The sequence below is a fragment of the Protopterus annectens genome, chromosome 1.part0 (assembly GCF_019279795.1).
Source record: "Protopterus annectens isolate FY-2018-M chromosome 1.part0, PAN1.0, whole genome shotgun sequence".
Classification (NCBI taxonomy): Eukaryota; Metazoa; Chordata; order Ceratodontiformes; family Protopteridae; genus Protopterus; species Protopterus annectens.
The window spans coordinates 1,367,644,419-1,367,668,106 of NC_056725.1; the positions used below are offsets into that span (position 1 = coordinate 1,367,644,419).

Below are 23,688 nucleotides of genomic sequence, written 5' to 3' on the forward strand. Positions count from 1 at the left end.
CAGCAACTTCTGCCCATGCTGGGCAAGAAGGGTTGGCTAGTTACTTTGGACCTCAAGGAGGCATACCTGCATGTCCCAATCAGACAATCTTGCAGAAGATACCTCCATATTCATAGCAGGATCAATGCATTACCAATTCTCTGCACTGCCCTTTGGCTTATCAACTGCGCCCAGGGTCTTCACAAAATGCCTGGCCCCAGTAATTGCATTTTACAGACAAAAAGGAATTCAAATATATCCCTTCTTGGATGACTGCCTTATTCAAGCAGAGAGCAAGGACATTCTTCTAAAGCATCTGGCGTTTGTAAAAAGATTGCTAATTTGCCTAGGGTACACAGTAAACGAAAAGAAATCAAAACTAGTGCCCTCTCGAGAGATATTCCTGGGTGCAAGCTTAAATACAACTGCCCAGATGGCTTATCTCACGCCAGGCAGGCAAAGGCAACTGACTCATTACTTTCAAATGATGGCAACAAAAACCAGATCCCTGCAAGAAAAATTCTGCATGCCCTGGGCTTCATGGCATCCTGCATTCTACTAATTCCATATGCAAAACTGCATATGAGGAAACTACAATAGTATCTAAAAAGTGTTTGGACTCAGCATTGTCACAGCCTGGAGACAATCATAACTTTAATTTCCTGCCTACAACAGGAGTTTTGATGGTGGTCCCAAGCCTGTCACCACAACAAGGGACAGCCTTTCATCTTACCCACTGCCAGGCAGACAGTAACAATGGATGCATCGAATTATGCCTGGGGGGCACATATGGCAGGAAAATGTATTCAGGGCACGTGGGCCAAGGAACAAATGCATGTTCACATCAATCAAACAGAGATGCTAGCTGTACAGAATGCCCTGACAGCCTTCAAGGACCCAATACATCCAGGACAACTATTAATAAAGACGGACAATACCACAGTTATATGGTACATAAACAAGCAAGGGGGCACACATTCATACCACCTATGCAGACAAGCCATGACTTTGTGGAACACAGCACTGACCTGTCAAGTACATCTGCAGGCACAATTCCTGCCAGGAACAAAAAATACACTGGCAGATGAGCTAAGCAGAAATCTCATGGATCCTCATGAATGGCAGCTAAATCCACAAGTGTTCAGCATGATAATGAGGAAATTGGGACGCCCAGACATAAATCTTTTTGCCTTCCCTCACAATTACCAAATACAGAAATTCTGCACAACAACTTATCACTCTCAAGCATGGAAAGTGGATGCTCTATCATTCAGCTGGAAAGGCCTGACAGTCTATGCCTTCCCTCCCATGCCTCTTCTTACCAAGGTACTACTAAAAGTCAGACAAGAAAGGCCAAAAATTATCCTGATTGCCCCAGACTGGCCACGCCTGCACTGGTACCCAATCCTAAAGAGTTTGTCTCAAGAGCCAGCTTGGCTTCTACCTCAAATTCCTCATTTTCTGACACAACAAAACAATCAGATTCTGCGCAGTCAACTCAGAACCTTAAATCTGGCCCAGGGTATTCACAAAATGCAGCAGACAGCTACGATTCTGCTTGGACAAAACAAAAGCTTTCAAAAAAAATGAACAGCTGTTTGTAGCTTATGCTGCAGGATCACAAGGAAAGCCTATTACAAAGCAGACAATTTCAAAATGGATAGGACACTGCATCTGCTTCTGTTATGCACAACATGGCAAATCAGTGCCTAAGGGCATAAGGCCTCATTCTACCAGAGCAGCAGCCACTTCAGCAGCTTTTCTCAGAGGAGTACCAACCAAAGACATTTTAGAAGCTGCAACCTGGAGCTCAGTGCACACTTTCACCAAGCACTACCACTTACCTCTCTACTCCAAATCCAGAGCAGGCTTTGCCACTGCAGTTCTGCAGGGCCTGGTAGCCTCTCCAAATCCAATTTAGACCCAGCCACCCAACCTCAGCTTTGGGATTCTATCCAAGAGTAATGACTGCAACAGTGAAACATGATGAACATAGTACAGTTGTGTACCTACCATAAATGTAGATGTCCGAGTGTATTCACTGTTGCAGTCCAGGTTACCCACCCACCATCCCCCTTTATTTTTTCATTGCTGGGACTTTTCTGTACTTCTCATCTCTATACAACCTATGTGGTGTATTTGCTTGTAGATTAAGAAAATGTTTATAGTAATATATGCATGCGCCTTGACCGGCGTCAGCTAATAACTGATATTCGGAGACGACCGAAGGATGTGAGACTGGTGGGACAATGTGGATGCAGGTGTCACATTTATGGTGGGTTTTTTGAGGCATAATTTTATCTTTCCAGCCTTCCTATCTGGGGGCATCTGACATCTGGGGCAAGAAAAACTGAAGAAAATGGCGTCGGTTGCTACTTTTATACCCCTGGCGCACTGACGTCAGGGAAGAGGCGACAGCAACCGACGCCGGACCAAGAACTCAGGCTGACTGCGGGTCGCCTGCCAGCAGGATAACCCAAGAGTAATGACTGCAGCCGTGAATACACTCTTAACATCTACATTTATGGTAGGTACACAACTGTACTTTCACATCCAAGTTGCTTCATATCTGCTACTTGGTTTAGAGCTGCAACTATATCTCGTAACATAACAGTCAGGACTAAATTTAGCAACAGCGACAGTCTGCGATGCACAGCTCATATCAGAAACTTCTGGATTCGCCACAGGAATGGGTGTATCCTCTGGAAATTGCTTTGGAATTTTAACACCAGACAATTCAGTCTGAGATGGTCTTTCTCACAGACTGTGTGCTGTGGTATAGGCTCAGACACCCATCTCAAATGCTTCCAAATCCACCTAAAGACTACTACTTGTGATTCTACAATGTATGATCTCTTATTTGGGCAAATATTTTTCATGGCACCAATCCGATCATAACCTTTGGACGTCTGCATCCTTACCACCTCTCCTCCTTGTAATTGATTGAGCAGTTTACTGATCTTATCATAGTAGGCCTTCTGGATTAAGCACTTCAACAGATTGGCTTTCACTGACCTATTGTTCTTGACACATGGAACCAACAGTTGACTACTGATTGGTAATGCGGTTCTGGTTTGTCTTGACAGAAGTCTGTAAGCAGGTAAACCAAGATGCTTGTCACGACGAACATTTCTGAGATTCACAGGATTTAGGGAAAGCATCACTGTTATCTCATTTTGACTTCTCAAGTAACTGTTTTGCACTTTGAACTGCACAGTCTGCCAACCAGTTGACTTTAGGGTACTCTGGACTACTCGTGACATTAGTAAAGTCCCATTCTTCAGCAAATCTTTTGAACTGTTGACTTGTAAACTGCGTGCCATTATCAGAAATAACTTTGTGGACTACCACACTCTGCAAAATGAGACTTCATCTTAGTAATGACGGTACTGGATGCTAGGTTAGGAAGTAGGTCAATCTCAAATCATTTGGAATAAGAGTCAACTAGCACCAAATAATGTGGACCATTCCACTCGAAAATGTCTTTGGCCACTGTCGACCAAGATAGTTCCAGAATCTGGTTTAGCTGAAATGGTTCCTTATGTTGATGTGGCTTAGTACTATTACACACGAAACAAGATAAAAGTGCTCTCTCAATGTCTTGTCACATAGAAGGCCAAAATACTAGTCCTCTCACCGTTCTTTTGGTAGAATAGACTCCTGGGTAACCACGATGCAAGATAGTAATGTACTCTTGTTGCAAGGACATTGGAACTATTACTTTCGGACCTTTCATAATGATACCTTTCTCAGACAAAATCTCATCTCTGTATGGAAAATAAGGTCACATTTCTTGAGGTAAACTCGATTGCTTTGATGGCCATCCTTGATAAAGTGGTTGAGCCTTTCTAAAACTGGATCTGTGGTTTAATGATCTCTTAGCTCATCAAGACGCGTGGAAGAAAAATGTCTCACTTCCATGACTTCAAAATCAAGGTTCTTTTTCTCCTGCTGTTCTGTGGTGTTTCTGGGCTATCTGGATAATGTATCAGAAGGATAAAGAAGATGTTCATCATGTTACCCTGCTGCAGTCATCACACTAGGGTTATCCTGCCTTCAGGCGGTCCCGCAGTCGCCCCGAATTCCAAAGTCTTGGTCCGGCATCGGTTGCTGTCGCTTCTTCCCTGATGTCAGTCTTTCTTGCCGCGCGGTGCCCGAAGCAGAAGCAGTTCACGAGTGCCGGTCGGCTGACACCTGAGATTTTCGAATCGAGTTTCAGTCTGAAGTCTTCAAAGCTAAGTACCCCGTTGGGGAACCTTTTCTTGCCTCAGTCCAATGTCAGAAAAAGTTAACAATTGCATTTCTTGTGGGAAGCAAATACCTCATAAGGACTTTCATTCTTATTGTATACCTTGCCTGGGCCCAGACCACGACCTCACTGGTTGGTGTTTTGCTAGGTTCAATAAGTGAACTATAAAGCGACGCTTTGATTTTGCACAACACTACTTTGGTAGGAAATTTAATTGCACCATGCCGTCGGAGCAACCGACTACCGGCGTGCATAAAAAACACAAAGATAAAGACAGGCAGCCTAGATCCAAGCCAGACTCCGAGGCCTCGGCTGGGCCAGTCGCCGGTCCTCCAGTTTTCAGTGAGGTGCCTACGCAGCCCCTGGCTACCGCAGAATCGGAACCCCAGACCGCTTCGGATTCTCTAGCAGAGAGTTCTAGGCCGACGCAGCCATTTTCTTTAGGCCCTACCGACGACATTGCAGAAGGAGAAGCTGGTGCTGTAGAAACACCTTCGGTTTCAGAAGGTGTCTTCAGACCGACTACTCTCACCATAAAATCGTATGCTAAGCTTAAGACTCCTCTAAAACCAAAAAAGACAGCACTTCAGTCTCCAGTTCAAGGCCCCATGCCTAAGAAACAGATGCTTAAAATGGGTGAAGATTTGATTTCTTTAATTTCCCAACCCCCCCCCTCCCGACAAAAGGCCTAGACAGGAGGATTATGCCTCCTCTGATCAAGTGTCTATTTCCTCGGGCTCCTCTGAGGAACAGGATTACTCCTTTCCCCCTTATGAAGATTCTGATGCTGAAGATTCCATTCCCTCAGCTTCTCCCCTTGAAGACTATTCTTTTGGGGAAACCTTACATACCATGAGGGAACATTTCCACTGGGAAGGTCAGGACTACGACTCAAAGAAAAGGCTCCGAGAGTTTCTTTTACTCCCCCAGCACAGACCACTTGCTATCCCCCCAGTTTTAGACATTGTGGATGATGTTTATTTAGAATCTAGTCTAAATCCAGATTCTCTGCCTCCTGCTCCAACCAAACCAGATAGATACTATAGAGTGCCTGACTCGCACAAATTCCTTCTCAAAAGCCCTGTTGCTGATCCAGAGACAATCTCCCAGGGTCCCAAAGGGGCTAAGGCTTCTATGGCCAAAAATCCTATACCCTCTGAAAGGGACTCCAGAGCACTAGATAGGTGGGGGAAGAAGGTTTACACCTCAGCTACTCTGGCTGTGAGAGCACTGAATTGTCAATTTCACATGCTTAAATACCAGCAATTCCTAATGTCTCAAATAAAACAAAAGATGAGCACGCACCCTCAACAGTCTGAATTCAAGGAAATGCAGGATCTGTTGCATGCAGCTGAACAGGTAGGTAAACATACTTTACAATGTGGATTTGATTCCTTGGAAGCTTCCTGTAGAGCAGCTGTTACTGGGTCTGTTATACGTAGGCATGCTTGGTTAAAGGAACAAACTTTGCCTGATCATGTAAAAGCAAAGTTACTAGATGCACCCTTACAGCAGGATGGCTTATTTGGGGTTAAAGCAGAAGAGGTTTTAAAGAAAATGGAGGATAAGGCAAAATCTATGTAGACGGTCAAAGATTTCTTACAGGTACAGCCCCCACGTTTCAGCAGAAATTGGCCAACAAAAAATTGGTCCTTTCCAGCTTCTGACAGACCACAGAGGGGTAAATACAGGCGCCCAAGGGGCAGAGGACAAGCACAAATCCCTTACAAACCTCACCAATGGGGCACTGCAACACAGAAGGGAGGAGAAGACAGGTCCCAAACTACTAGAAGGCAAACACAATGACTTAAACCTCAAACTGCCAAGCAAAACTCTCTTGGCAGCTCCCTTGGGAGGAAAATTAGCACTTTTTGCAGACAACTGGCACATCGTCACAAAGGACAAATGGGTCCTAGACATTATCTCATAAGGATACAGATTCCATTTCCACACCTTGCCAAGGATAAAAGGCATGCCAAACCTGCCACAAAATCAATGGGCAGAGGCACAAAAACAAATTACAGCTCTCATGGACATGAGAGCCGTTCAACTGGTACCTACACAGGAGCAAGGCCAAGGATTTTACTCAAGGCTCTTTCTAGTCCCCAGAAAGAACAATGCTTGGAGACCCATTCTGGACCTTTCACTTCTAAACACCTTCTTGCAAGTACCCAAATTCAAGATGCTTACACTACAGCAGCTTCTTCCCATGTTGGGCAAGAAAGCTTGGCTAGTGACGCTGGACCTCAAGGAGGCATACCTGCATGTCCCTATCAGACAAAATTGCAGAAGATACTTCCGCTTCATTGCAGGTTCAACCCATTACCAATTCTCTGCACTGCCCTTTGGCTTATCTACTGCGCCCAGGGTCTTCACAAAATGCCTGGCACCAGTAATTGCATACTGCAGACAAAGAGGAATTCAAATATATCCATACCTGGACGACTGCCTCATCCAAGCAGAAAGCAAGGACACTCTCTTACATCATCTGGCTTTTGTAAAACACCTCCTAAGTTGCCAAGGGTACACAGTAAACAAAAATAAATCAAAACTAGTGCCCTCACAAAATATGACATTCCTGGGTGCCAGCTTGAATACAACGGCCCAGATGGCTTACCTGACGCCAGACAAACAACTACAGCTAACTCAATACTTCAAAACAATGGCAACAAAGACCCAACTCCCTGCAAGGAAAATTCTGCAGGCCTTGGGCTTCATGGCATCTTGCATACTACTACCAATACCATTTGCAAAACTGCATATGAGGAAATTACAATGGTACCTAAAAAGCGTATGGACTCAACACAGCCACAGCTTGGAAACAATGATACCTCTCATTCCCTGCCTTCAACAGGAGTTTCTGTGGTGGTCACAGGCATGTCACCTCAACAAGGGTCAGCCTTTTACCTTACCCCCAGCCAGGCAAACTATGAAAACAGATGCATTGGACTATGCCTGGGGGAGCTTACATGGCAGGGCGGAGCGTTCAAGGCATATGGACTGCAGATCAAAGAAATCTGCACATCAATCAAAAAGAAATGCTAGCTGTACAGAATGCCCTGACAGCCTTCAAGGACCTGTTACATCCAGGACAGCTTATAATAAGGACAGACAACACCACAGTAATTTGGTACATAAACAAACAAGGGAGTAAACACTCCTACCCTCTATGTAGGCAAGCAATGACCTTGTGGAACACAGCACTGGCTTACCAAGTACAATTACAAGCTCAATTCCTGCCTGGAAAAAAGAACGCATTGGCAGACAACCTAAGTGGAAACATCATGGACCCCACGAGTGAAAACTGGATCCACAAGTATTTGCAATGATAACTCAAAAATGGGCCACCCAGACATAGACCTGTTTGCCAGCCCCCAAAACTCTCAGCTAACAAAATTTTGCACAAGGACATTTCACCATCAAGCTTGGAAAGTGGACGCACTCTCATTCAGTTGGAAAATGCTGTCAGTTTATGCCTTTCCTCCATTGCCCCTTCTCACAAAGGTGCTGCTGAAAGTCAGGATGGAGAGACCACGAATGATACTCATTGCCCCAGACTGGCCACGCCAGCACTAGTACCCACTATTAAGGAATATGGCCCAGGGCCCACCATGGATTTTACCACAAATTTCTCATCTGCTCACACAGCAAGACAGTCGGACTCTACACAGCCAGCTCAAAACCTTAAATTTGGCTGCATGGCAAATCTCCTAAGCAACCAGCCAGCTCCTCTTTCACAAGCTGTTATGGATGTTATTCTGGAGGCCAGGAGGCCCAGCACCAGGAAAGCCTACTCAGACAAATGGAAAAGGTTTTGCACCTGGAACCAAGCTAAAGGCCAAAATACCCTTCTGCCGGACATACCACAGATTCTACAATATTTAACTGAGATGTTACACAAAGGACTTTTTTTCATCTATTAAAATCCACGCCTCCGCTATTTCAGCTCACTACAACACGGATCCTCCCTTATTTTCACATCCACTTCTAAGGCAGTTTCTCAGAGGGGCCAAAAACATTAGGCCTCCCAGGAGAGCACCAACACCAACTTGGGACCTCAATTTTGTTCTAGAAAAACTTACACTACTTCCTTTTGAGCCAGCTTTCTCAGCTGACTTCGTTTGTATCATGGAAGACTGCCCTGCTGCTAGCAATTACTTCAGCCAGAAGTGTCAGAGCTTCAGGCTCTTATGGCGGTAGAGCCTTTCCTCATTTTTCATCAAGACAGAGTTTCTCTACGAACTAACCCCTCCTTTATGCCTAAGGTGGTATCCAGTGTAGCTCTAAATCAAACCATCTATTTACCCACCTTCTTTCCAAATCCTCAGAACAAAGGAGAAAGACTCCTGCATTCCTTGGACATTCACAGGCAGCTACGTTACTACTTGGATAAAACTAAGGTTTTCAGAAAATCTGACTAGCTTTTTGTATCCTATGCTACAGCATCACAAGGAAAGGCTATCTCAAAACAGACCATTTCCAAATGGATAGGACATTGCATATGTTTTTGCTACGCCCACCATGGAAAACCAGTTCCTGGTAGCATTAGGCCCCACTCCAGCAGGGCAGCAGCTACATCTACAGCCTTCCTCAGGGGGGTGCCTACCAAGGATATTCTGGAAGCTGCAACTTGGAGTTCAGTACACACCTTCACCAAACACTATCACTTACCACTTTACTCTAAGACTAGAGCTGGCTTCACCACTGCAGTTTTGCAGGGCCTTCTAGCCTCCTCTAACCCTGTTTGACTCCACCTCCCATCCTTAGCTTTGGGATTCTACCCAAGTGTGATGACTGCAGCAGGGTAACACGATGAACATAGTACAGTTTTGTACCTACCATAAATGTAGATGTTCGAGTGTATACCCTGCTGCAGTCCAGGTTACCCTCCCTCCATCCCCTCTGAACTAGCTGATCTCATCTCTACCACTCTATTCTATGCTACCTCTGTGGTGTATTTGCTTGTGCCTAAGGGTATTGTTTTATTTTTATATAGCTATATGTATTTATATATATATATATATATATATATATATATATATATATATTTTGCCTACCTATTGGGGGCACCTGACATCTGGGTCAAGAAAAACTGAAGAAAATGGTGTCGGATGCCTCTTGTATACCCCTGTCGCACTGACGTCAGGAAGAAGCGACAGCAACAGACGCGGGACCAAGACTTTGGAATTCGGGCCGACTGCGGGACCGCCTGACAGCAGGATAACCCTAGTGTGATGTCTGCAGCAGGGTATACACTTGAACATCTACATTTATGGTAGGTACAAAACTGTACTTTTGCCTTTCTTGTAGACAAGATTGAAATTATACTTTTACAATCTCAGCATCATTCATCTCATTTTGGCTGGAGCTGAATGCATAAGCTTTCTCAAGGTAGTGACTACAGGCTGGTGGTCTATTTTGATCTGGATAGGTCTACCATAAACATAATTATGGAACTTCAAATTTGCAAAGACATTTGCCAAAAGCTTTTAATCTATCGGGGCATTCTGCATTCTCACTTTGGGTGAGATTTCTTTATGCTAGGTAACAGGTTGACCCTCTTGTAGAATGACTGCAGCAAGACTAAATTTCGAAGCATCACAGGAGAGAGTAACTGGCTTGTGAACATCATAATATCTCAGAGTTGTTGGACTAGCAGTTCTCTGTTTCAGGATTTCAAGTGCTCTTTGGTGTTGCTGTAACCAAGAACAGGATACATCTTTATGTGTCAGCTCTGTGAGTGGGGCTGATAGTTGGCTCGCGTCTGGAATGAATTGCCTAAGTAGTTGACCACGCCAAGAAAACGTTGCAGGGCTTGAGCATTGTTTGGAGCTGGCATCTCGAGAATGGCTGTTTGCTTTGAAGGGTCTGGTCGTAAGCCTGTACTCATAAATAAATGACCAACATAAGTAACCTCTTGTAGGCTGAATTTGCATTTTTTGTGGATTAAGCTCAAAATTCACTTGACGTGCCCTTTCCAAAACTTTTCTGAGGTATCTGTCATGCTCTGCTTCATCATGACCTCCTACTAGTAAGTTGTCTACCAGCACAAGGATACCCAGAAAAAATTTGCTGCATTGCACGTTGAAAGACTTCACTTGCAGAATTTATCCCAAATGGCTTTCTCAAAAATCTGTACCTGCCAAACGGAGTACTGAATGTATTGAGCAACTGAGGATTTTTTATCTAGCTGTATTTGCCAAAATGAAAACTCTGCATCTAAGATAGAAAAAAAAATAGTAGAATTTGGCATCAAGGGTGTGACTTTGACCGTGTGCATTGGATGATGTATTTTTAGTGCTTTGTTCAAACCTCGTGGACCAATACATATTCTGATGTAATTTGAGTTTTTCTTATGAGCTACCACCATGGAAGATATCCATTCAGTTGGAGTTTCAACTGGACAAATCACACCTTGCCACACCATTTTATCTAGTAAGGCTTTGACTGTGTCCTATATGGCTGTTGGAACTTTGTGCTGGCCTGATAACTGGACTGGCCTGTGGGTCTAACTTCATGGAGTACACAACTGGAAGTGTGCTTAGTTTGTCATGGAATAGGTCAGCATAGGTGGAAAAAATGTACTGGACGAAATTAGAGTAGTGGTCTTTTAAACTAATATGACGGACTTATTAAATGAAAGCAATTTCATTTTCAAACTGTCTTTGAGCCCTAATAATAACTGGACATACCTCTAGACCACATAAAATAACAAGTCATAGCTTCTTCCCGCAGAGTAACATGAAAGCACTACTGAGCCTTTGGTTTGAACTTCTTCACCTCCATAAGCAACAAGCTTCCCACACCTTGCCAAATCAAGCCTTTCGCCATGGCACACACTTGCAGTTGTTTCTGCTGATGTAACATTGCACTTGAAACCTGTATCAACTTTGAGCTCTATGGATTTGCCATTTTTCTGAACAGTGCACAATACTTCATTCTTTGCCCTTAAATCTACTGCATTGACTGTTTCATGAAACACTGACACACCATCCACATGAAGAGTAGGGTTGCAACTTTCTTATCAACTTGTTTCTTAAAATGTTCCCTTTTTATAAAAGAATGTGCATTTGTGGCATTGTTGACCAAAAGCTAAACACTTTTAGATTCACGTCTTCCACCACAGTTACGACAGTTGGCAGTCAAATTGGGTTTTGGGGTCCATGCTTTGAATTTGCTGACTCACTCTTATGCTTCACTGAGACTGTGCAAACTCTGGAAGTTTCTGGAAAGTTCTGGGGTTTACCAGTGAGTGCTTCAGGGGCTACAGTTGCTATGTGCTTGGGCACGTTTCTTTTAACGTGTTGCATACTATCAACATGAGCTTTGTCACTGTGCCTTCTAGAGCTGTTCTCATTTGTAAGCATATTCGTGTGCTTTTCTGTGAGCTGATATATCTGACAAGTCTCTATGGCCTTATTCAAAGTGTCATGAATCAAACTTTTCTCACAGCATCATCTTTAATACCACACAAGTCTGTCCTTTATCAGCTCATCCCTTAAATCACCAAATCTGCATGTTTAAGCTTTATTTCTCAGTTCCGTTATAAGTTCTGCAAAAGTTTTACCGGGGTTTTGATCTGTTGTGTAAAGTAAGTGCCTTTCCATTAAACAGCACAAGACAAGCCTTTTGATGCAAGCAGGACACGGACACCAAAGTAAATGCTTTCATCCACTTTATTACACATGAACTTCTTCAGAAAAGCTCTCACACAGTCACTAGAACTGATTGTATAATGATCATAAATGTCACATGACTAAATTCACCCAGTAACAAATAAACTGACTTATCTAATGAATTAATGAATTAGATAAAAAAAAATCTAATACATAAAAACACATTCATATAGCTTCTTAAATGTGCATACACACCCATTGATCTGCACTGCAAGCTATCCCAGCAGTAATATTTGAGATATTGATTTAAGAAGTCTCAGAGAGAGAGAGAGAGAGAGACAGCATTCTGTATTCTGTCTTTTACTTAAGAGCAAGGCATATGTGGTGAATCGATCTTCTAGTTGTTGTCAGGTCAGTTAACTAGGTATAATAATTCTCTTAGATAAGTCAAGAATATAGCAAAGCCAAAGTTTAGTTATTTTTATTCATGTATTTGAGACTGTCCTACAATGTTTTAAATATTTCCTGTGCTTTTGAACTCTGTTGTCACTGTGAATATATATTTAATATTGTCTTGTTCTTTTGTTATTTATGATTAAATATATTTAAACAATTCATTGTGGCTGATCTTTGTAGAGATATTTAAGTTCTGAGAGTACTTGCATATTTATTTGGTGACACTATATGGGCCACTTCTAATAGGCTTGCTCTTGGTCAAACTACCATTTGCATTAATATTAACATTACACAGTAAGATTGAACACCCTTTGTTAAGGATCTTAAAGTAGCTGATAATGAGTTGGCTGGTGGCAGTGATACCTTATAGTCTGGGCAAAGGGGCATAACTATTAAACCTGGGAGCCTTTTCCCAAGGTATGTGTGTAAATCAAACCTCAGTGTGTGTATGTCAGTTACTTGGCAGGGACACGGAGCACTGGTTGGGCAGAGAGGGTGCTGGAGGTCTTGGCTTGGCCACTCGGCTGAGATATCCAATCTATAGCTGTGCCAGTGGGGAGTCTTATAGGGGATCTGGAGAGAGAGAGAGAGACAAGAACCAGCCCCAGACTGACTGTGGTCTTTGTGTGCTCTTAAGGGAAATTGCACTTGATGCAGAGAACTACATCTGGAAATACTGTGTGCGCACTTGTCATCCTCTCAGTGTACATCCCCCGCTGTTACCAGTAGTGAGGATTGAGGCTCCTTGATTACTGGTCCAATGGTGGGTCGTCACAGAGAGCACTATTTTCTCACAATTGGCTACCCTCCCGTTCATTTCAAATTCGTCCATGAGGCTAATGTCCAATGCAGCTGAAAGTACCTTACCAAGAGTGAGTTCAGGCATTTTCATCAGAAGACATGCCTGGATGCACTTTTGTGACTTTGCGGAACCCTTCAAGTCTTCCTTCATCATTGCTCCCTTTGACAGAAGTTCTTTATTTGGCCCCAAAGTAAAAGGCACACACTCTAGATGTGACCAAGATAGAAAAACCCTGTCTGCTCTGGGCATACGTTTTCCGATCCCTCAACAGACCATTTCTAAGAACTAACAAGGCATATGGAAAAGGTGGTATAAAAATCCTAGGGTCCATTCCAAGATCCTCGTGGAAAATAGTTCAGCCGGAGCAGAGGGGTGAACTCTAAAGGAAGATGCTGCCCCAGCAGCAGAGGTGGTCTGCATAACCAGGGATCTAGGAATACTTTCTCTAGCAGATCCTATCAGCGCTTCTAAAAGGAGGCCCAACTAACGGTCTCTGGATGCAGTCTGGGTCGATTGTCCCTGCACTAGAGAGCCTGGCTAGAAATTACAGAAGATTCATAGGTGCAGAGGATAATATCCACAGGTTATATAATACCATTTTCCTACCTACCCCCGCTACTAGTAAGTAGAATCCACAGTATTCCACTCAGAGGGAAATGGCAGCAGTAGAAATAAAGCTGCTAGAAGAGAGTCATCCAAGAGGTCCCACCAGACCAGAAAGAGTCCAGAACCTACTCAAGATTCTTTTTAGTGCCAAAGAAAACGGGGAACTGGAGACCAATTTTGGATCTCAGCAGTATAAATAAGTCACTTCAGTACACAAAGTTCTGGATGGTCATGATTCAGTCCATCTTATATTTTCTGCACAAGGAGGACTGAATGTGCTGTATTGATCTTCAGGATGCATACTATCACATACCAATAAACAGACACTCCAGGAGATGTCTACGCTTTCGGCTGGGGGACAGTCATTACTATTTCAGAGGTGTGCCCTTTGGTCTCACCACAGCCCCCAGGGTGTTTACCAGGTGTATGGCAGTAGTAGCAGCTCACTTGAGACAGCAGGGATTCTGGGTGTTTCCATATTTGGATGACTGGCTCATAACAGCTCTGACCAGGCAGCATCTGAAGCATGATTGAGACTACCTACTCCACTTATGCTGTTGTCTGGGGATTTCCATGAATTACAACAAATCTCATCTTGAACCAACATAGATATTGGAATTCACTGAAGCCTTGTTTAACAGTCACTCAGACAGCCTCTCTTCCAACCCAACAGATGAGGAAGAATGAAAATGGACAGTACATATGGAATGTTACGGTGAGTACATAACTTTTATTTTATTTTTTTGCAAACTAGCAAGGGCACACTCGATCTGAGAATTTGAGGTGCAGCCTAGGGAATTATCGGTAGGGGAGAAGTTAGAGCTCTGGTTCTGACATTGGTGCCGATGTCAGATCCAACGATCCATAAGTGTGAAGCTGACAATAATCAGACAACGTGGATCTAACATTATGGGTAAGAACATAACTTTCATGTAATCCCATCTTACTGTCCCAGTAGTACGAGGTGACTATTAGTTGACATTTGACTTTAAGGTGCAGTTAGAGATCTGTGAAGCAGAGCAGGGTATGGATTTGCATATGGAGTAGATCTTAATGGTGAGTGTATCTATAAGAGTGGAAGCAGACAAAAAGTGATTGGGAGAAGACTGTCTTCTAAGTTTTGCTCTTGGGCCCATTAAGTCTACTTATGCCTCTGGCTGATAATACTGGTTTATGTATATTGGATGCAGTTTTTGCATTATATTTGTATGAATATGAGCTGTCTAGAATTTGAAATTCAAAAAAAAAAAAAGGTTTGCCAAAATGTGTATATTGCTTATGATGTGGCTGTTACTCTTCAGTAGCAGCTTTAAGGCATTCTTTCATGCCTGCACCTTGACTGTACTTGAGACTGAGCTACTGCTTCACAGTACAATAAATGGCATTTGTAGAAGTTGCAAGGAATCTTTGTTGTTCTGTGTAACTGCATTGGTGTGGTTAGCTGGAATAGAAACCTTTTTTTTTTCTTATTTGGAAGTGCCAAAAATAGATGAAGGTATTGTTTTATTTATTTATTTATATTTGCTTTCCGGTGTATATCACTAACCACCATGGACCTTTTTCATACACTGCCTAGGAGCAGTGTCTGGTCAAGTGACTTGCTCAGAGTCGCAGAGTTAAGCAGTGGAAGCTGAAGGAATCAAACCTTGCATCACTAGACCACATGAAACAACTTGTTAACAACTCCTTACTCATCTAAGCCACGTGTCAGACAGTGCAGTGCAGTGCGATGCAGTGTAATGTAATGTTACTGTAGAACACTGTTGAAAGGTAGGAAGAAGGGCATCTTGATACTGCACATGTGCTGTTTGACATTTAAATAAGCAAGTCTTCTCTCATGTTGCCACTGTCTTTTGGTAAATTCTGTGTGCTGTGAGTACCTGTCTGATTTCATGATAAACTAACTGGCTGTGAAAAATAACTGATGGATGGTTGCAGCAGCTTTTCATTTTGGTATAGGTATATCACCTACAAAATAGTAGAGGCAGACCCCCCCCCCCAAAAAAAAATAAAATAAAATGGCACTGGTTTCACTGCTTAGATTTAATCCTCATTCAGACCATGCTTCTTGTTTTATCTGAGGCTTAATGGCTTAACATGGCTGCTGTTCATGCAGTTTTTCTCTCTGTAGGTACTCACCTGTTAAGTCTTTTGTCACTGTTGCAGTTATGACTTCTCAAAACACTTGTTAAAAGAAACTGCTTTGTGACTTTGTCTTCCAGATTAATACCAACACAAAAAACATGGTTCATAAAGAACATTAAATCCTAACAGACTTTATATGAATACTGCTTGAATGCATCTTGAGAATATTTATCAAGTAGAAAAAAAGAAATATGAAATAGAGGAGAACGCTATAAAGAGAGGAGTGTAGAGTTTTTAAACCAAACGTTGTTTGACTGCTCATTGTCCTACAGTGCAGCTGACTAGAAAGTAAGTATACTGTTAAGTCAGAAAAAAGGGCAGTCATCATACTGTGCAGACAGTGATTAATCTCAGCACTAGTTTCTGTGACTTTTAGCTACTTGTTTATCCAGTAAAATTTGAGATTTATCTAAACACACTAGTAAAATAGAAAAAAAGTGTACAAATCACGTAGTGGTTTCCTTAAACACAATCCATTTGAACTTTGTCTAGTTTGTTTTTATTGCATTATTTCATGGATATACCCTTTGGGTGTTGATTGTTAAGCAGCTAAAAAGAAGAAAAAGAAGGTAAAACTTGTACAGTATGCAGGGCTCTTGAGACACTTGGAGAACTTGCACATTGTAGCCATCCAAACCATTTTCTCTGTAGTGGTTGCTGTTTCTGCATGACTGCAGTCATCTGTAAGCTGTCCACAACAGCCCCTTAACCTTTTGACTGTCTGTTGGATAAACTGGATTGCTTTAGCCTCTTGTTAGAGTAATGTGCAATAGTGCCACCACAAGATGTGCCTGCTGTTCAGCCCTCCCATTTGATTGGTCAGGTCAGCAGGACCCCCCACCTTTCATTAGGGTGAGCCCTATCTTGTCAGTGGTGGCTTGGATGTCCTCCCACAGGAAGGAGAATACTCTTGTATCATCTGTTTCTTAGGCCCATTCCTCAACCAAGGTTAGCAGCAGTGCAAATGGACACCCTTCCCTGTACTGCGGGTCAGTCTTTGATCCAAGTATACTTTAGTTACTACCTGTTTATTTCTAAACCAAGGTGGATATCAGGTGATGTCCTTCTATTCTCATGTTGCAGTCTTCCAACTCTTGGGTTTTCCTCTCTTGCTACCCGAACAAATGGCCAGTATACAAAAGCTTGTAGTCACTGCTGGATACGTGGAACGTCTGACATTGACTAAGGGAACATGGGCCATAAAAGTGAAGTCTGCATGTACCAGACTTCAGAACTTCTCTGCCATCTGTCGAACATCAGCTGTTTCTGCCATCGGATCGAAAATACTGAGATTTGCTACCCGAACAAATGGCCAGTATACAAAAGCTTGTAGTCACTGCTGGATACGTGGAATGTCTGACATTGACTAAGGGAACATGGGCCATAAAAGTGAAGTCTGCATGTACCAGACTTCAGAACTTCTCTGCCATCAGTCGAACATCAGCTGTTTCTGCCATCGGATCGAAAATACTGAGATAAGCACCCTGTTGGGGACATTTTTCTTTCTCTTCCTGGATGACATGAACCTACACATGCATGCAGTGATAAAAAGTGTAGGTTCGGTTGTCAGATCCCCCATAAATATGCCCACAAGCGTTGCCCTTTTTGTTTAGGGGCCTACGCATGACCATAAGTATTGCTCCATCTGCCAGGCCTTCATTACAAAAACGCTGCACAGCCATCTGCATGCGTTAAACATTTATCTTGAGAATCAGTGCCTTAAGTGCTTAGCTTTAGGTACGGAGGGGCCTCTGGTCAGCCTGTCAAGCCACCAAAGAAAAATGCTAAAGTTGCTAAGCCTGAATCCGTAGCTGCAGCTCCTCCATCTGACATCCCTCCTATGGCTAATGCCAGCCTGGAGGAACGATCGGTCGCCACTGATATGGGTACAGCGGGTACTACTGTGGAACCACAGAACCCAGAGCGGAAGGCACGTCCTCTGAGGTAATGCAGATGTCTGTTACCAACAGCGAGGAGGAACATCTACTTGTACCAGCAGCCCAGACGGATCCCTCCAGTACTTCACAGATTTCTGAATCCAGGCCTACTTTTGCTCTAACGCTCACCAGGCTTTCCATTAAAAGGAAAGAGAAAAGAGAGCATTTTTCTCCCACAGTAGAGAGGTGGCCAGATTGGCAGGGTTTTTCTCAAAGCCTTTTCAATACCTTCATGGATGTTCTTCGTGTTTCACTGTTGCAGTCATCACCTGTGGATTATCCCTGCTGTGGTAGCCCTCGGTTGGCCCGAATACCAGAGTCATTGTTTTGTGCACCGGCTGCTGTCACCTGTAGTCTGACGTCAGGTCGTCAGTGCTATAAAGCAAGGCAGCTGACATCACTACATCAGTCTTTCTTGCCGTGGAGCCCGTAGCAGTAGTAGTTCGTACAAGTGCCGGTCGGTCGCTACCAGAAGTTGAATTTCAGCAGAAAATGTCTAAAACTAAGTACCCCATTGGGGACCCTTTTTTCTTGCTCTAACCGATGTCCGAAAAAGATAATTGTCTCACCTGTGGAAAGCAGATTCTACACAGAGACTTTCATTCTTAATGTATCGCTTGTTTAGGCCTAGACCATGATGTCCCTCATTGCCAGTTCTGTGCCCTCTTCAATGCGAGAACCATTCGCCGTAGAGCTCTTTTTGTAGACAATTATTTTCGTGTTCTGTCTTTGAATTCCAATATGGTGTCCATTAGCCAACAATCTGTGGATATTCCAAAAAAAAGTAGAGATAAAGATAGAGACAGGGAACACAAGGCTAAGCCTTCTAACGCTACCGCTAAGCAAGTTGTCAGTTCTCTGGAGTTCAGTGAGGAGCTTTTGCAGCCCTTGATGCCCGACTCGTTATCTACGCAGGCCTCTGCCAAGACCTTTTTGGAGTCTGGTATGCCGCAGAAATCTACTTCGTTTTTCAAGCCTTTGACTGTCTCTGCCTCTGTTGGGTCTGGAGCCGCGACGCAGCCACCGGCTTTTGAGGAGGCCTTTCGCACTACTGAATCTAGACAAAAAACATCTTCGGATCTGACTACCGCTTCTCAGAGACCGACGGATTCTTTCAGACCTAGAAGCCAGGCCACTCCTAAGAAATCTTCTTCTAGCCACCATCTTGCTACTGCTCCCCTACCCCAAGCACAAATGCTTAAAATGGCAGAGGATCTCATCTCCCTTATCAGAGGTACTCAGGCCCCCATTCCTAAAAGGAAAAGACAGTCCTCCTTCAGAAATTGACAGACCAAGAGTCTGAGGACTCTGATTATTCTGCTTTTGAAGAGGAACAACATCCCTTAACTGTTTATGAGGATTCAGATGCAGAGGAGTCCATCCCTTCTGCTTCCCCTCCCCTCCCCTCCAGAGGACCTCCCTCAGGGAACATTTCCAATGGGAATCTTAAGACTTCCTACAGTCTAAGAAGACTTAGAGAGTTTCTGGACCTGCCCCAGCACAGACCCCTAGCCATCTCACCTATTTTGGAGGAGGTGGATGATGTTTTCCATGAATCCAGCTTAGCCCCTGATACCCTGCCCTCCTGCTCAAAGTAAACCTGACAGGTACTACAGAGTGCTGGATTCTCACAAATACCTGTATAGGAATCCTGCTGCAGACCCCAAGGTCATTACACAGGGACCCAAAGGAGCTAAATCCCCTTCCTTCTGCCAAAGACTCCAGAGCTCTGGACAGATGGGCTAAGAAAGTATACACCTTTGCAATCTTAGCTATCAGAGTACTCAATTGTCAGTTCCATATGTTAAAATATCAACAACATACTTTGGAACAATTAAAACAGAAGATTGCATCCTCTCCTGACTGTGCCAACTCAAAGGAGCTGGCAGAATTACTACACTCTGCTTGTCAAGTGGCCAAGCACTCATTACAATGTGGATTTGACACCCTAGAAGCCTCTAGCAGGGCAGCAGTGACAGGATCTATTATTAGGAGACATGCAGGGCTGAAGGAACAACCTCTGCCTGATCATGTCAAGTCTAAACTTATTGATGCACCCCTAGACAAGGAGCGCCTGTTTGGGGAAAAAGCAGAAGTACTTAAAAAGATGGAAGACAAAGCAAAGTCTATGTAAACAGTAAAAGATTTCTTTCAAGTTCCACCTTCCAGATTCAGCAGGAACTTTCCCTCTAAGCACTGGGCCTTTCCTGCACCCAGCAGACAGGGCCAAGGTAAGCCCCACAGGGACAGGCCAACCAAGCCCCTCTCCCAGGGCCAGCAAAGAAATAAACAATGGACCACTTCCATCTCTAAGGCAGGGAGTTCTAAGCCTAGCTTTTATGGCAAGCAGTCAGTGTCTTTCCCTCCCCCCCTCTGCCCTCCCTTCACCCATCAAAAACTGGGAGGAAGGCTCACCCTCTTCAAAGACAATTGGGTTTCTATAACCAAGGACCAATGGGTGTTAAAAATCATTTCTCAGGGATACAGATTCTCTTTCAGCGAACTCCCAATTCCCAGACCACCCCCCAAACCAGTGGGCAGAGGCATTGAAACAGGTCCAGACTCTAATATCCCAGGGGGCAGTAGAACATGTCCCTCCAAATCAAACTGGAAAAGGTTTTTACTCCAGACTATTTCTTGTTCCCAGAAAAGAGGCACTTGGCTCCCCATCCTGGGTGTGTACAAACTGAACACCACCTTGCTGGTCCCCAAATTCAAAATGCTTACTTTGCAGCAGCTCCTGCCTATGCTAACAAAAACTGCCTGGCTTGTGACACTAGACCTAAAGGATGCCTACCTCCACATCCCCATCAGGGAATTGTGCAGAAAATTCCTGCGCTTCAGAGCAGGCTGTCAACACTTTCAGTTCTCTGCACTGCCCTTTGGCTTATCTGCTGGTCCCAGAGTAATTCACCAAATGCTTGAACCCGGCTATAGCATTATGCAGACAGAGAAATGTACAGATTTATCCTTACCTGGATGACTGCCTCATTCGGGTAGAGGGCAAAGAAAAGTTGCTCCAGGACCTTCTGTTTGTCAAATCTCCTTGCTTCCCTAGGGTTCGCAATCAATGAGAAAAAAATCAAAACAAAATCCCACCAGGAAAATTATTTTCCTGGGAGTTGTGCTAGACACAGCATCCCAAATGGCCTTCCTATCCCCAGAAAAGAAGAGCTTCCTGCCTCTCTACTTCACCCAGCTGGCTTCCAGAAGCCACCTCACTGTGAGGAAGTTCCTGCAAGCCCTCCCTGGGATACATGGCATCTTGCATCCTTCTTATCCTCCTCGCCAGGCTTCACATGAGAAAACTTCAGTGGTACTTAAAGAACCTTTGGTGTCAGCACTCTGTCCCTAGAGACCACACTCCCTCTGATCCCATGTACAAGGGCTGAATTTCTCTTGTGGGCAGAGGCCTGTGCCATGAACAAGGGTCTTCCCTTCATCCTCCACCCTTCAGGCCAGACCATCACCACCGACATCTCAGACATTGCTTGGGGTGCTCACCTAGCAGGCGGGCATGCCCAAGGTCTTTTGAATGCCCAGCAACTTCACTCACACATCAGTCAGAAAGAAATGATGGCAGTACAAAAGGCTCTGACTTCCTTCCAACCCCATCTCAGGCCAGGGGTCCTCCTTATAAAAACAGCACCATAGTGATGTGGTACATCAACAAGCAGGGGGGGAGCACCCAATCTTACCTCCTGTGCAGGTTAGCCATGAGTCACTGGCTTACAACCACCTCCATGGGGCTATATCTAATTGCCCAATACCTACCAGGGGTCAACAACACCTTGGCAGACCACCTAAGCAGATACTTACTGGTCCCCCACAAATGGCAGCTCCACAGAGAAATCTTTCTGCAAATCACTTAGGAGTGGGGGACCCCAGAAGTGGATCTCTTTGCCTCTCACCTCATCCACCAGCTGCAGAGGTTCTGCACGAGGGAGTTTCATCTCCTAGCATGGAAGGTGGATGCCTTGACCTTCCCCTGGAACTCCCTGTTTGTGTACGCATTCCCTCCTTTGCCCCTTATTCCCAAGGTTCTTATCAAAATAAGACAGGAGAGACCAAGATCTATCCTCATTGCTCCAGACTGGCCCAGACAGCATTGGTACCTCTTGTTGCGCAGCCTGACCTTACAGCTCCCAAAGCTGCTTCCCCTGATGTCAGACCTCTTGACCCAGGAGGAGAGAAGGTACTGCACCCAGAACTACAGACTCTCAATCTTTCAGCATGGCTTGTACACTAAAAACTAACAAGGAGTCCCTGTTAAGCAAACAGGTCATGGACATCATCACAGAGGCCAGAAGGCCCAGCACAAGAAAGTCATATGCAGGAAAATGGAAAAGATTATGCTCCTGGAAACAATCAGGGGGGGGGGGGGCAGTACCTCCCAGCCTTCCATCCCTCTCATCCTGGATTACCTTGCAGAGTTGCTCAGTAGTAGCCCCTCTTTCTCCTCTATTAAAATTCATGCCACTGCCATTTCAGCCCATTATGATTCAAACCTATCCCTCTTCTCCCATCCTTTGATTAAGCAATTCCTCCGAGGGGCTTCTAATATCAGGCCTCCCACACCAACCTGGAACCAGAATTGTGTTAGAAAAACAAACCTTATCTCCTTTCAAACCTGCCACTTCTACAGAATTGAAATACCTCTCATGGATGACTGCCTTCCAACTAGCTATCACATCAGCCAGAAGGGTCTCGGAACTTCAAGCTCTCATGGCTGTTGAGCCCTTCATCATTTTCCATGTGGACAGTGTCTGCCTGAGGACTAACCCCTCCTTTATGCCCAAGGTGGTACCTGATGTGACCCTTAACCAGGCGATACACCTTCTCACCTTCTTTCCTAACCCTCAGAACAAGGGGGGAAAGAATCTTACACTCACTAGACATACACAGGCAACTCAGATACTGTTTGGACCATACCAAGCCATTCAGAAAAACAGACCAACTGCTTGCAAGCTTTGCCCCAGGGGCAGAGGGGAAACCCATCTCCAAACAAACCATTTCCAAATGGATTTCACACTGTATCCATTCTTCCTACAGACTACATGGGAAACCCATCCCTAAGTCTATCCGTACCCACTCCACTAGGTCAACCTCCACTTCCACTGCCTTCCTCAGAGGAGTACCCACCAGGGACATCTTGTAAGTGGCCACCTGGACCTCTGTCCATACCTTTACAAAACATTACCACCTACCTCTCTTTTATAAGTCTAGGGCAGGGTTTGCCTCTGCAGTTCTGCAGGGCCTGCTGACCCATACCTAAGACTAAACTATCCTTCCACCCCTTTCCTTAGCTTTGGGAATCCTCCCACAGGTGATGACTGCAACAGTGAAACATGAAGAACATAGTACAGTTGTGTACACTTACCATAAATGTAGATGTTTGAGCGTATTCACTGTTGCAGTCTTTTCCCCTCCCTCCATCCCCCATTTAACATCTTTCCCTAGGGGGACATAAGTTACCCTAGGTGGATTTTAGCCATCAGGACCACTTCTCTCTTTTCCCTTGTGCTTTTGATGGGTTAGGGGAAGAAAAACTGATGTAAGGACGTTGGCAGCCTTGCTTTATAGCACTGAAGACCTGATGTCAGACTACAGGCGATGGCAGCCGACGCACAAAAACTTTGACTCTCTTAGATTTGATATCCATATTAATCAGACCATCAAAACCGGCATTTAAAATTCAGTAGTTTGCTGCCCTCTAACAAGCTTCTAGTTAAAACCTGTTTTCGTTAAATCAACATCTAAAGTTAAATTGGCTCTGCCAGTGCTCAAGTCCTGACTAATCCTCTCTCATGCAAGTATAGAAAATAGCATTATTCTAGTATAAGATTGTCACTGTGGAGCGTCAACAAATGTAAAATAAATAAATAAAATAAATAAAAT

General features: G+C 44.1%; 1 protein-coding gene across 5 annotated transcripts in view; it reads left to right on the forward strand.

Annotated features, from left to right (window-relative positions):
• The window catches only part of MGAT3 (beta-1,4-mannosyl-glycoprotein 4-beta-N-acetylglucosaminyltransferase), a 773,371-nt gene that overhangs the window by 425,152 nt on the left and 324,531 nt on the right, over nt 1–23,688 (forward strand). The gene's annotated exons all lie outside the window — the stretch shown is intronic.